The sequence below is a fragment of the Balaenoptera borealis genome (genome assembly GCF_965194805.1).
Source record: "Balaenoptera borealis genome assembly, chromosome: 1".
In the NCBI taxonomy this organism is placed as follows: Eukaryota; Metazoa; Chordata; class Mammalia; order Artiodactyla; family Balaenopteridae; genus Balaenoptera; species Balaenoptera borealis.
Genome location: NC_138860.1, coordinates 80,415,318 through 80,428,943, shown reverse-complemented (window position 1 = coordinate 80,428,943; position 13,626 = coordinate 80,415,318). Strand labels below are relative to the sequence as shown.

Sequence of the window (13,626 nt, the reverse complement as noted above, 5' to 3'; positions counted from 1 at the left end):
AATTGAAATTCAACTAGTAAATTTACAGCTTAAGTCAATCAGTGCTTCTTGAATGATTGGAAGGTTTTACATTTTATATTTTTAAAAAATGGATCCAAACCCCCTTGGAAGTATCGTTTAGATTTTTAAAACAGATTTAAAATTTTTATTTCTTGGTTTTCAAGTGTGCAGACAAAAGTTTTACAGGTGAAACACACTGTTTCTGGTGATTAAAAAAATAACAGGGACTTCCCTGGCAGTCCAGTGGTTAAGACTACCAGCTTCCAATGCAGGAGGTGTGGGTTTGATCCCTGGTCAGGGAACTAGGATCCTGCAAGCCGCGCAGTGCCACCCAAAAATAAATTGTAAAATAACAATTTTGGAACCATTTCAGCCAGGCATTTTCCAAATGCTTTCTCAATAAGCATGAGTTTCTTTAGAAAAGCAGTAACTTTCCCACTAATTAATAGACTGTCATCCTCACCTTGAAGGGACAGATTAAGTGGATTTTTGTTGTTTTTTGTTTTTGAAAATAAGTGCTAGGTAGTATACTCTTGCCAGCCATTCTTGATAGAACTTTGTAAAATAAAAATGTGTATCTGTGCTTTGTTCTGTATCTCTTTTTAGGCCTCTCCCAGGAGATAACCAATGAATCTCAGCAGAACAAGAATTTTCATGGTCATTTTCCCTGTCTTTACTAAAAATTGGAACGTTTGTAGCAATTAAGAGGCTTATTTTTACCCAGTGGATGGCATACATTATAAAGAAACTGAATGTCTGAACTGTGTGTGGCATTACTGCGGGTTCCTGGAAACATCTCACATACTGCACGTGACAGATGACTTCTGAAGCAGTGACCTGGTGAGAGTGCTAGGTCAGGCCTCAGACCGTATATTAAAGGTAAATAATAATAAATATTAATATAAAGCTTAAGTAGTTATTTTTACTATTGTTAAATACTATTGTGAATGCACTGAAATATTTTCCTCTTGCAGAGCAGCGTATCTCTTTGTATACTCCACTTTGAAGACTGTGGGGATGGGGGGGGTGGCCTTAGCAGGATAGAACTCCCTGAAGTTAGCTGGTCATTTAAGTGAACTGCAGTCTCAGTTCAGGGAAAAAAAAATATTAGATTGTACCCAAGACAGACTAGGTTGTAGGAATCTGGAAGCAGCTGTTGGTTAATGAAAAGAGCACTAGACTAGGAATCCAAAGAACTGAGTTTGTTTGGGGCTGTATACCTTTCTAGCTTTGTGACCTGCTGTTTGCAGGTTGTAAGGATTAAGTAAGGTCAAGCATGGGCTCTGTAAACTACAGATTGCTGGGCAGGAAAATCAGGATAAATGTTAAGAAGTGATATCTTGAATCGACAGAGTCCTTTTACCTTTTTTCCAAGAACTCTATTAATAAATGAACCCTCTCTGCCCAACATCCTGTGAGATAGGTAGGGCATTCATTGTTACGTTCATTAGTTGTTAGGTTAAATTTATTTACACGTAAGGAAACTATGGCACAGAGAAGTTTTAGGTAATTTGCATGAAATCCCATTAGTTTGATACATTTAGGCTTGAGTTCATACCTCCTCATTTCTAGGTGAAAGAAGCAAAGGAAAAAACTTTTTTTTTTTCTAGACTCCCTCTCCCTCTGAGAGGGAGTCTAGAAACTTAATATTTAATTGCATAGCTGAGGGAGAGCTGTGATGGAGAAACTTGAATGGTTGGTTCCCAGTGTGATTTCTAGAGAAGCAACTTTTTCATGCAGAGACAGCCTCAGCCCAAACTAGGAGTAAAGTCTAGAAAGACGGACTCCAGGTTTCAGTCATTCTCCTTCTGGGATGCTGTTAGGAGACAAGCCTAGCAAATAAAATCACCACTGGTGGGACAGTGCTACTGCTTATTGAAGATCTTTTATCCCTCTTCAACCTTTATCAGTTGGAAAAATGATGCGGAGAGGCTTGCTTAGTTAAGATATTGTTTAGTCCTAAGGGTGAGAAAATGTTATGGTTTATTTTTTAGCTGATTTAGATTTCTCTAGAATACTTCTGGGTAGCCAGAATAACCAATATTAAACCTCTGTTACAGATATCATTTCACTGTCACTCAGAACATTCTGATCATTCAACCTGTTGAGTTCCCAATAAAATTTTAATATGAAGAAATATCAAATAATAATACCCAAAACATACATAGTGCTTACTATGTAAATACTGTTCTAAACAATCTATGAGCATTAACCACTAGACCGTCTCAGCAACCTTTTGAGGTGGTTATTATCCTCATTTTCAGATGGGAAACAGAGGCTCAGAGAGCTAAAGTAGCTTGCTCAGGGTCACAGAGCTGCGGACACAGGCAGTTTGGCCCCAGAGTCTATGCTTAACTGTCAACTGTACTGGCTGTATGTTACAGGCACTGGTGAAAAAAAAAACAAAACCAAAAAACCAAAACCAATCCAAAACAAAGAACAATGCATAGACAAAAGCTTATCAGAAAGAGGAGGTGCAGGGCCTATTGAGGAGAAACTGGGGAGGGTGGAGCTGGAAGTAGAGGTCAGCGGTTTAACTCCTCAGCCCTCCAGAGAGTCATTTTTCCCATGATACAGTGAACAGCAAATTTTATCTTAGTGCTCTCACGTCTTCGTCTCCCTTCTCAGTGTCCCTTGAGATATCACCCCCAGAAATTTGCTCCCTCATCACTTTTGAGGATCTCAAGGCATTCAGTGGAGAAGGGACTTCTCACCTTAACTCCCACTGAGGGGAGGTCTGCGTTGTCTACGGTGGCACCTCTCAGGTGTGCACTCCAGCCTCCCAAGCGTGGTACCTTCCTGTCTGTTGTTACCTTAGAAACCAGCTCTCTCCCATCAACACCCCTAGTAGCTGAGATGAATTGAATAACAGGGAAGGTGCCAAGATAAGTTGTAAAGGGAAATGTGTGAAAGAAAACCAGTTTTAGACTGAAGGCTAATATTTCAGAAGTTGGGTGTGTTATGTGTGTTATTTTTTTCCTCCCAATAGGAAAAAGTACGCAGGATCAAATGCGAGATACAAAAAAGGTGAGATACCAAGGGGAAGATTAAAAAAACAAAAAACGAAAAACAAAACCTGCCCAAAGCCTGCTTTAAAAACTGAAAAATGTCCTTTAAAAATTTTTTTTTTTATTTTTTTTTATTTATTTATTTTTTTTTTACCTTTAAAAATTTTGACCTACAATAAATTACACATATTTAAAATGTACAATTTGATAAGTTTTGACACACATGAAACAACCACCACAAATCAAGATAATGAACATATTTATTATCTCAAAGCTTAGTCTTGATCCTTTCTAATTCTTCCCTCCCACTGCTTCCAACTGGACCCCCCTCTCCCGTCCTAGTGCGTGGGTGATCGCTGATCTGCTTTTTTTCCCTAAAGATTAGTTTGCATTTTCTAGAAGTTTATATAAATGAAATCATAGAGTATGTGTTCCTTTTGATATGGCTTCTTTTACTCAGCACAATTATTTTCAGATTCACCTATGTTGTTGAATATATCAATTTATTGCTAAATGGCATTTTTTAAATTTCAATTTTTGATTGCTTATTGTAAGTTCATAGAAACAGTTATTTTTGTGTATTGATCCTATATCCTGCAATCTTACTTATTAGTTCTAGTAGATATTTTGTAGGTTATATCAGATTTTCTATGTAGATGATCATGTTGTCTGAGAATAAGGACAATTTTACTCCTTCCTTTCCTATATGCATTCCTTTTATTTCTTTTTCGTGTCTTACTGTGCTAGCTAGACCCTCCAGTGTGATGTTGACCGCACTAGTAAGAGCAGGCAGCCCTGTCTTGTTTCTGATATTAGGAGGAAAGCATTGTTTTTTTCACCATTATATATGATGTTATCTATAGGTTTTTCATAGATGCTCTGCTATCAGGTTGTGGACATTCCCTTGTATTCCTAGTGTAGCACCGCTGGTGTAGTAGTATCATGCAATATTCCCCTTGTATTCCTAGTGTGCTGAGAGTTTTTATCAAGAATACATGTTGTATTATATCAAATTCTTTTTCTGCATTGACTGAGATGATCATATGGTTTTTCTTCTGTATTCTGTTGCTATGGTGAGTTTTCAGTGTTGAACCAGCCTTGAATTTCTGGGATAGACTCCACCTAGTTATGATTTTATATATTGTTTGATTTGATTTGCTAAAATTTTAAGAATTATTACATCTATATTCATGAAAGATATTAGTCTGTAGCTTTATTTTCTTGTAATGTTTTGTCTGGTTTTGAGTAATGATGACTTCATGGAATAAACTGGGAAGAATTCCCTTCTCTTCAATTTTCTGGAACAGTTTATATGGAATTGACATTATTTCTTCCTTAAATGTTTCATAGAATACCCCAATGAAGCCATTTGGGCCTGGAATTTTCTTTGTGGGAATGTTTTAAGTTACAACTTCAGTCTTTTTAATAGGTATAAGGCCATCTGGATTGTCTATTTTTTCTTGATTGAGCTTTAATAGACTCAGTTTTGTAAAGAATTTATTCATTTCATCTAAGTTTTTGAATATATGGGCATGAAGTTGTTAATAATATTCCTTTATTATCTTTTTAAGATGTATAAAATCTGTAGTGATGTTTACTTTCTTATTCCTGATATTTGTAACTTCTTTTTCCCAGCCAATCTGACTACAGGTGTATAAATTTTATTAGTCTTCTCAAATAACCAGCTTTTCAGTTTCATTGATTTTTTTCCCTATTGTTTTTGTTTTATTGATTTCTGCTCTGATCTTTATTGTTTCCTTTCTTCTGCTTACTTTGGATTATTTCATTTGCTCTTCTTTTTCTAGTTTCTTACAGTTGAAGTTGAGATCATTGATTTGAGATCTCTCACAGAACCTGACTACACTGGTACCCTGATTTTGGATTTCCTGCCTCTGGAATTGTTAGAAAAAAATTTTTGTTGTTTAAGCTAGTCTATGGTAATGTTTATAGCAGCCCAAATTGACTACGACAGTTTCATTGACTTTGTCTATATTTTTAAATTCTCTGTTTTATTTATCGCCACTCTAATTTTTGTTTTTTCTTTCCTTTTGCTAGCTTTGGGTTTAGTTTGCTCTTTGTTTTCTAGTTCCTTACAATGTACAAGTGTATATTTATGATTTCTTTTTATCTCTCTTACTGGCTTATTAACTATAAATTTTTGTTGTGCTATTATAGTATAATTCTTAATTTTTATCATTGACTAACTTCAAGTGATATTATACCACCTCACATATAATAATCTCCCAGGTTTTATGCTATTGTTAACATACATACACTTTACTTCTACATGTGTTGTAAATCCTGTAATATGTTGTAAAACAGTCAATTGTCTTTTAAACTTATTTAAATAATAAAAATGGAAGTTTTTGTATTTATCTACATAGTGACAATTTCTGGTGCTCTTCATTCCTTTGTGTAAATTGAAATTTTATCTGGTATCATTCTTTCTGTCTGAAAACACTTCCTTTAACATTTCTTGTTGCTGGTGTAGGTGATGTGCTTGGTGTAATTATTTTCTACTTTCTTGTGCTTGGGGTTCATTGAGCTTCTTAAATCTGTGGGTTATGGTTTTAGTTAACTTTGGAAATCTATTGGTTAATTATTTCTTCAGATATTTTTGTCTGTTCCCCATCTCTTTCTTCTCCTTTGGAGACTGTGTATATTAGGCCACTGAGATGTCTCACAGCTCACTGATACTCTGTCCTTTTTCTTTTCATGTTTCATTTTGGATGGTTTCTAGTGCTATTCTACAAATTCATTAACCTTTCTTTCTGCTATGTCTAATTTACTGTTAATCATATCCAGTGTATTTTTCATCTCAAACATTGTAGTTTTTATTGCAAGAAGTTCAGTTACATTCTTTTTAAAATTCCTCGTATACATATACTTAATATGCCCGGTCTTTCTTCTAGCTTCTTGAACATATGGAATACAGTTATAATAACTATTTTTGTGTGCTAATTCTATCATATGTTTCATTTCTGGGTCAGGTTCAGTTGACTGATATTTTTCCTCATTATGGGCCTTAATGTCCTACTTCTTTGCATGCCTGGTAATTTTTAATTGGGTGCTGGATATTTTTGTATTCCTATATATATTCTTAAATTTTGTTATAGAACACAGTTAAGCTTCTTGGAAGCAGTTTAACCCTTTCAGGTCTTGCATTTAAGCTTTGTTAGGTGGAACAAGGACAGTATTTAGTCTAAAGTTGATCCCCTCCCCCTATCCACAGCTACTGAGGTTAGGTCTTCTGTGTACTCTGCATGACGGCCTAGGAACTATGAGATCTTTCACTCTGGCTGGTAGGAACAGGCACCTTTCCTGGCCTTGTGTGAGTTTCAAGGATTCCTCTTTCTAATCCTTTCAAGTAGTTCTGTCTTCAATCTAGGATATTATCCTCCCACACATGCACTGATCTAAACTCAGCTGAATACTTAGGGGGGGCCCAGTGCAGCTCTCCAGAGTCCTCTCTTTGTGCAGCTTTCTCCTTCTGATATTCTGGCCTCTGGCCTCTAGTCACCTTGCCCTCCAGGACTCTCAGCTTTGTCTCCTCAGCTCTGGGGCACTACTGCACTCCACCTGGGCTCCCCCTCCCTGCGCCTTGGCCTGGAAACTTTGTCCGGGAAGTAAGCTGGAGCAACTAACTGAAGGACTCATCTCATTTGTTTCCCATTTCCCAGGAATCACTATCCTGCATTGCCCGGTAGCCAATGTCTTGAGAACTGTTGTTTTGTCTATTTTGTCTATTTTTTTAGTTGTTTCAGTTGAAACAATGGAATTCAGTCCCTATTATACTTTCTTAGCCAGATGTGGAAATTCTGGCTTGCCTTTTATTTTCAAACTTAAACCCCAACTCTATACTTAAAATTTGAAAAATTTTCTCATTGGTGGAGTTAAATTTTAAAGGAAGGCTTGTCATGCTACCATTTTAGAAGGGAGGATTTTCAGCCTGTTATGGGCTCTTGAGCCAACTCTCTGGCTTTGAATTTTGGATCCTCCAAGAGTCAAGATTCAAGCTGTGTGGCCTAGGGAATGTTAATTAATTTATTAATGGCTGTATCCACATTTTAAAATGTGCATAATAATAATACCTTCCTTATAAGGTTGTTATGAGATTTAAATGAGTTAATACTTGCAAAGCACTGTGCATTACCTAACACGTAGCAGGTGATTATCACATGTTAACTAGTCATATGTATGAAGAGTGCAATCAGATGAGCTTGGCTAGTGTGGGCTATAGATTGGTGGGAAGTCATGAGAAGTGAGGTTGGTAAGGTGGATGGGTGCAGCGGAAGAAGGCTGCAAGATTGGGCTATTGGGTTTAGGTGAGATAAAATAGACCTATAAGCACATGAAAAAATGTACAACTCCTAGTAAGGGGTATAAATTAAAATAAGATTATGGGAATTCCCTGGCAGTCCAGTGGTTAGGACTCCATGCTTCTACTGCAGGGGGCACGGGTTCAATCCCTGGTCGGGGAAATAAGATCCCACATGCCATGATGAGGCCCCCCCCCCCGAAAAACAAAACAAAATAAGTCTGTTTACCTATAAATATCAAATTGGCAAAGCATTAGAAAGATGAAAGTATCTATTGTGGGCAGGAAGGATTCCATGAAATAAAAACTCATATTGAGTGAATGAAGTAAAAATTAATTTTAACTTTTTGGGGGACAATTTGGTAGAATGAATAAAAAGCCTTAAAGTGGACATATCTCTTTTCCTCAAAGTTATTGAGATATAATTTACATATAACCCTGTGTACAATGTGATGATTTGATACACGTATATAGAGTGAAATGTTTACCACAACAAGGTCAGTTAATACATCCTTTACCTCACATAATTACCATTTCGTTGTTGTTGTTATGGTGAGAACATAAAAGTTCTACTATTGTAACATTGTCAAGTATACAATACACTATTGTTAACTATATCACCATGCTATACATTAGATCCTTGGAACTTATTTATCTTATATCTGAAAGTTTGTACCCTTTGATCAACGTCTACCCATTTCCCCCACCCCCCAGCCCCTGGTAAGCACCATTCTACTCTCTGTGTCTATGAGTTCAGTGTTTTTAGATTCCATATATAAGTGGAATTATCCAGTTTTTGTCTTTCTCTGTCTGACTTATTTCACTTAGCGTAATGCCCTCGAGTTTCATCCATGTTGTTGCAAATGGCAGGATTTCCCTCTTTTTAATGACTGAATAATATTCCATTGTATTGCTCATATCTTTTGATCCAGTAATTCCTCAAGGATGTTCATGGCAGCAGCATTGTTTATAGTAAGGAACAGTTGGAAAAATGCCTGACGATATGAAACAATTAATTGAGTTACAGCCCAGCTATATCCTGGAATAGTATTAGGTATCCTAATTGTGTAAAACAAAACAAGAAACAGAAAAATATTTCTACATACACACACACACACACACACACACACACACACACGACTGTTAGGCAACACTCCAAAATATTAATAATATTATTTCTGGGAGATGGAATGACAGGTTATCTTTCTGTCACCCAATTCCAAAGTGGGGGGTGGGAGTGGTTGGGTTCTACACACCAAGTAATTATCTGACACCAGCTGAGTGTCCCATAATTCGTTTCAATTCTGATGCTATCTATCTGGAGATAGCATCAGATGCCACAGGTTAAGGGCTCAGTCCCACAAGACTGCCCTCCACTTTAGATGCAAATTGCAAGTCCACGTTGTCACCTGTGCTTCTGATCAACTGGCTGTAAGTCAGAGGTTCCCATGACCCCCTCCTTGGGTTCTACTAACCTGCTAGAGCAACTCACAGAACTCAGGAAAACAAGTTACTTACTAGATAACAGCCAGATGGAAGAGATGTAGAGGGCAAGGTGTGTGGGAAGGACCTTGGAGCTTCCATGCTCTCTGAATGCCACTCGCCCCACACCTCCATGTGTTCACAAACCCAGAAGCTCTTTAAACCCTGTCTTTTCAGGGTTTTATGGAGGCTTTATTACATAGGCATGATTGATTAAGTCATCGGCCACTGATGATTGAACTCAATCTCCAGCCCCTCTCCTCTCCCTGGAGGTAGTGGGAACTAAATGGGGAGACTGAAAGTTCCAACCCTCTAGACACATGGCTGGGTCCACTGGCAACCAGCCCCCATCCTTAAGTGTGGTCCAAAAGTCACTTCGTTAACATAACAAAAGACATATTTGTTGCTCTCATCACTTAGGAAATTCCAAGGGTTTTAGGAGCTCTGTTCCAGAAACTGGACAAAGACCAAATATATGTCATTATAAATCAGAATATCACACGGGTGATTTATATCTTCTTCTTTATACTTCTCTGTTTTTTCCAAGTTCTCGGCAATAACCTGTAGTAATTTAATAATTTAAAAATCTAATATATTTAAAAAATGATTTTAATTTTAATATGGGACAGCAGGGAGCCGGCAAGATTATCTGGTGGAGAAGGAAAAGGGTAAATACAGTATTTAATTCTAGCAGCAGTATGGAAAGTGGGATGGTTAAGACACAGATATTCTGATGACCGCTTCTTTATATACTTGAGTGAGTTTCACTGGAAGCTTCTGGGGAGTCCCGCACAAGGACTTGCACACATAATGACCCTTCCCGCCTGCATTTTGAGAGGGACGTCACAAGGAGCTAATGATGCCTGCAGCTCTCCGCTGGCAGGATGGGCTCCCTGCTCTGTGGTTTCTGAGAAGCGCGCACAGCAGCTTCAGGGAGAGCCCAGCATGGCTGCCAAACTATTCTGATGCCTCACTAATCCTCACAGCTGGTAAGCACATAGCAGTCAAACTGGAGAGATTCTCCACCAAGATTGTAAAGGCGCCCAGAGGGGGAAAGACCTGGCCTTTTCTGAAAAGTGGGTTAACATGAAGGATAGAAGTGAGAGGCTGGAGGGGTGTGTTGTGAGATAGGCTGAAGGCTGAAGCTGGAAATGGGAGTCCCAGAATGAATGTGTGGGGCAGGCAAAAATTCAGTTCTAAGACGAATGAAGATGAAGGAGCAGAAATTAATTGGAGTAAAATGGGCATTGGATGAAGGGGGCAACTCTAATTAAATAAGAGGTAGTCCTGGGAGAAGCCCTTGGAAGCGTCGAATTTTCCTTATGGTGTTACAAATCTTCAAGATGGTGGTGCCTAAATAAATGAATGAATGAATGAATGAATGAATGAATAAATAAATAAATAAATAAAACAAATACCCCTCCCTCCCAATAAAAAAGGAATTCCCTGGTGGTCCAGTGGTTAGGGCTCCGCGCTTCTACTGCAGGGGGCACAGGGTTGATCCCTGGTCAGGGAACTAGGATCCCACATGCCTCGCTCAATAGAAAGGAGTCAGCAAAGAACCAGTTATCTGAGCAGAGGTGAGTGAGTGAGGGATATGGAGGCTATGGGTACAAAGATGGACTGTTAATAAAGAGAGCCACTTATGTGCTAAGCAGATGGACCAAGCTAGGTAAGCCAGGTTAGCACAGACAGCAAGGAGCACCCAGGTTGAGTCCATGGAGTTTAGGTAGTAGAGCTCAGCCCATGAGCCAGGGAAGCACGTGGTTATGACTGAGGAGTGCAGAAAAGCTGAGCATTGATATGCGGGAATCCCAGCAGAGTGTGGGCAGCAAAGGTAGGGAGTACTGTACTGGGAGGTGGGGAGCAACCTCTAGGCTGTCATCTACTAGACAGGGGTTCACAGATTTTTAGAGCTGTGAAATTTCTTGGAGATGACCCAATTTAATCCCTCCCCCTTTTTTTCCTAGAAGAGAAAATGGAAGCCCAAAGAGATGATCATAAGTCTTCCATCCTCTTTGAGATTCTTACTGTCTAACTACACGACTATCTACTCCTATTTGTTATATAGGGAATTGACATATAAGGAACTGGTCATATCTTAAGATTCTGGAATCTTGCTCATAGTCTTTCTGTAACTTGTGGATGCTATCATCATCTTGCACAGTTCCAGGGTCAAAATAAATGACTGTCCAATGTTCAAGCTCTTTACGTGTTTTGACCTTCTAATGTTCAACTCCTTTTACTTTCGCTCTATACCATCCACTTACTCTTATGGCCATATCATGGGCCTTATTATCACCTGATTCTTTACTAAGTTCAATATCCTTGGCTACAACTTCCTACCCTACCCGTCCTCCAATTTCTCTAGTCAATCGGCCTAGATCTCTGATCTATCACTTCAGTAACTCACTTATTGATGCTCTCAAATGCATTGCTCTCTTGTAAACTTTAACCCAAGAGCAGCACATCTGTCCCCCTTTTCTGGCCCTACCTCTGTTCTGCTGAGGACTGCTGAGGAGTCACCCAACCATGGAATTTAACACTAGTACAAATTCATGGTCTTTTACCATGAATTCCTGTGATCCTGTGTATTTCTGAGCAGTATCAGCTCCTCCGCTCTTCTCCGTAGCAACTCTTGTAAATCTCCCCACTTGCCTCAAGTGTTCCCCACCATATCCCTTCTCACTCTTGTTTTTTGAGGGGGAAAAAAAAAGATGGTTGATTTCTGGTTTCCAGTCTGGCACGTAAGGAGCTTAGAGTTACCATTCCATCTTAAATTTTATAAAAGTAAAATCTGAACAAAATGCAAAATCAACAATTCTTAGATTGACCAAATAAGTGAAGTCACAGGGCAAACTGCTGCTCTCCCAAGTTGGAGAAATAGATACACAGATACAGAGACTCACATCTTACCAGAGCAGAAACCCAGGAGCAGAAACTTCCATTGGAACCACAGCTGGGGTAGGAAAACCTGACCTGTAATTGACAAATTGCTTGAGGCTCAGTGTGGACAAGTCTGAAAGTTAAAAACTGCAGGGTGACACAGTCATGGGTGGGTGGGAGGCACCCATTTCTGTGAGTTTTGCCTCTAGGAGCCCTATCAGGACTTCACAGTGAGTAATGGAGAAAAATCCCTTTGTGTTGTGGCAGAGGGTTGGGGGTTGATGGGTTGGGGGGAGGAGAAATACACTAGTCTGTCCATCTTAATAAAGTATGCCCTCAGGAGAAACTACTTTACCGGGGCTTAACCTGCTGGGGTTTTATCAGAGCCTAACCTATCTGGGGGAAGGGAAAATATCCAACTCCAGCCCCCTTTAGGGGAGGGAAAACTTGAGAAGCCCTGGTGAAGTTCACAGTCAAGGGGCACAGGCTCACTAAAAGATGGAAACCAAATCATAGATCTATAGAAAAACTCCCCTCCCACCAGACCTTACCACTATGCTACTAAAGGACTGTTTACCTCAGTTCCTTTTACCCAGGGCATCATGTCTACCTTTCGACAAAAAATTACAAGGCATACTAAAAGGCAAAAAACACAGTCTGAAGAGACCGAATAAGCATGAGAACCAGAGTCAGATATGGCAGGAATGTTGGAATTATCAGACCAGGAATTTAAAAACAAACTATGGTTAATATGCTAAGGGCTTTCATGTAAAAAGTAGACAACATGAAAGAACAGATGGATAATGTAAGCTGTCAGATGGAAATTCTAAGAAAGAATCAAAAAAGAAATGCTAAAGATCAAAAACACTAACAGAAATGAAGAAGGCCTTTGATGGGCTTATTAGTAGATTGGACACAGCTGAGGAAAGAATCTCCAAGCTTGAGGGTACAACAATAGAAAAGCAAAAAGAAAGAAGACTGAAAAAGATGGAACAGAATGTCCAAGAGCTGTGGGAAAAAATAGAAAAACATAACATGCATGTAATGGGAGTATTAGAAAGAGAAGAAAGAAAGGAACAGAAGCAATGTTTGAAGTAATAATGACTGAGAATTTCTCCAAATTTATGTCAGACAGTAAACCACAGATCTAGGAAGCTCAGAGAACACCAAACAGGAAAAATGCCAAACAAGACTATACCTAGGCATATAATATTAAACTTCATAAAATCAAAGATAAAGAAAAAATCTTGAAAGAAGCTGAAGCTGGGATGGGGGTGGTGGAGAACACCTTACCTATAGAGGAGCAAAGATAAGGATGACATCTAACTTCTCCTCAGAAACTATGCAAGCAAGAGGAGAGTGGAGTAAAATATTTAAAGCGTTAAGAGAAAAAACCCACCTACCTAGAATTCTGTACGCTGCAAAATATCCTTTAAAAATGAAGGAGAGGGCTTCCCTGGTGGTGCAGTGGTTGAGAATCTGCCTGCCAATGCAGGGGACACGGGTTCGAGCCCTGGGATTGATCCGGGATCCGGGAGGATCCCACATGCCGCGGAGCAACTGGGCCCGTGAGCCACAATTACTGAGCCTGCGCGTCTGGAGCCTGTGCTCCGCAACAAGAGAGGCCGCGATAGTGAGAGGCCTGCGCACCGCGATGAAGAGTGGCCCCCACTTGCCGCAACTGGAGAAAGCCCTCGCACAGAAACGAAGACCCAACACAGCCATAAATAAATAAATAAATAAAAATTTAAAAAAATAAAAAGTAAATAAATAAATAAATAAATAAAAATGAAGGAGAAAAAAAAATGAAGGAGAAATAAAGACTTTTTCATACAAGCAAATATTGAGGAAATTTTTTTCATTAAACCTGCCTTGGAAGAAATGTTTTAAAAAGTTCATCAGAGAGAAGGAAAATAATATAGGTCAGAAACC

The 13,626-nt window shown here is 39.0% G+C and overlaps 1 protein-coding gene and 1 long non-coding RNA gene across 5 annotated transcripts in view; one reads left to right on the top strand and one right to left on the bottom strand.

Annotated features, from left to right (window-relative positions):
• Window positions 1–8,698: 8,698 nt before the first annotated feature.
• Window positions 8,699–13,626, bottom strand: part of ETV3L (ETS variant transcription factor 3 like) — a 31,621-nt gene continuing 26,693 nt past the window's right edge. For 3 of the 4 annotated variants that reach the window (XM_082406331.1, XM_082406327.1, XM_082406330.1), the window contains one exon: window positions 8,699–11,787. The gene's annotated coding sequence lies outside the window, so the exon portion shown is untranslated. The remainder of the gene's footprint in view (window positions 11,788–13,626) is intronic. The other variant, XM_082406329.1, reaches the window with a different exon arrangement.
• LOC309636045 overlaps window positions 13,233–13,626 on the top strand; it is a 246,301-nt gene continuing 245,907 nt past the window's right edge. The window contains exon 1 of the long non-coding RNA XR_014249204.1: window positions 13,233–13,355. This is a non-coding gene — a long non-coding RNA (uncharacterized lncRNA). The remainder of the gene's footprint in view (window positions 13,356–13,626) is intronic.